Source organism: Octopus bimaculoides, chromosome 7, assembly GCF_001194135.2.
Source record: "Octopus bimaculoides isolate UCB-OBI-ISO-001 chromosome 7, ASM119413v2, whole genome shotgun sequence".
Lineage (NCBI taxonomy): Eukaryota > Metazoa > Mollusca > Cephalopoda > Octopoda > Octopodidae > Octopus > Octopus bimaculoides.
The window spans coordinates 98,460,282-98,461,402 of NC_068987.1; positions in this window are offsets into that span (position 1 = coordinate 98,460,282).

Genomic DNA, 1,121 nt, shown 5'->3' on the forward strand with positions numbered 1-1,121 from the left:
ATATATATATATATATATATATATATATATATATACGCATAAATATTCTTACACAAGTATTCGTGCACAAACACAATAGCACACACATATACGATGGGCATCTGCACTGCTTCTGTCGACCAAGTTAATTCACAAGACACTGGCCAGCTCCGAGCTATACAAAGATACACTTATTCGAGCACTTTGCTGCAGGACTGGACTCCAAGCTCTTGTGTTCCGAATATTTTCATATTCCAGACAGACATTCACACACATGAATAGCCACATACGCCCACGCTCAAGTGTACCCACGCGTACGCAGTCACACATATGCATATGTATCAGATAACCAAACATGAGACATACACGACAGGATAGCTCATAATTAGCCTTGTAATGTATTCACTGAAAGTTCGCGCGAAATATTCATATTAAGTAGAGTTTGGAAATATGTTTTTGACGCCACGGGTAATGTAAGTAAATATGGCATGCATACAATAATTTTAATCTAAATTTTTATCTAATATTTTGGTGCTTATACAAAATGATGGAATGAAGACTGAATTTCAAAAGAAAAATATTAATTAGCCAAAAATATAATTAAGACAATATTCAAAATTTAAAATAATATGAAAACAAAATTACTCTTAGTGTTGATTTTGTATTATGGAATTTCATCCTATATGTGTGGGTGTGCGCTTGTTTTATATATATGAATATATATGTGTGTGTGTGTGTGCGTGTGTGTGTATAAATATGTATATATATGTATGTATATATATATATATATATGCATATATATACACATACATACATATATATATACATACATGCGTGCACACACATATATATCTACATACATATATACAAAGATATATATATATATGCATAAACGCACACTTAAATATACATATATATATTCCATAGATACACAGGCGTGGCTGTGTGTTAAGAAGCTTGTTTCCCAACCACATGGTTCTGGTTCAGTCCTTTGTGTCGTACCTTGGGCAACTGTATTCTACTATAACCTCACTCCAAACTAAGCCTTGTGAGTGAATTTTGTAGACAGAACTTGAAAGGAGTCTGTCGTATATATATATATATATATATATATATATAAATATATATATATATATATATAT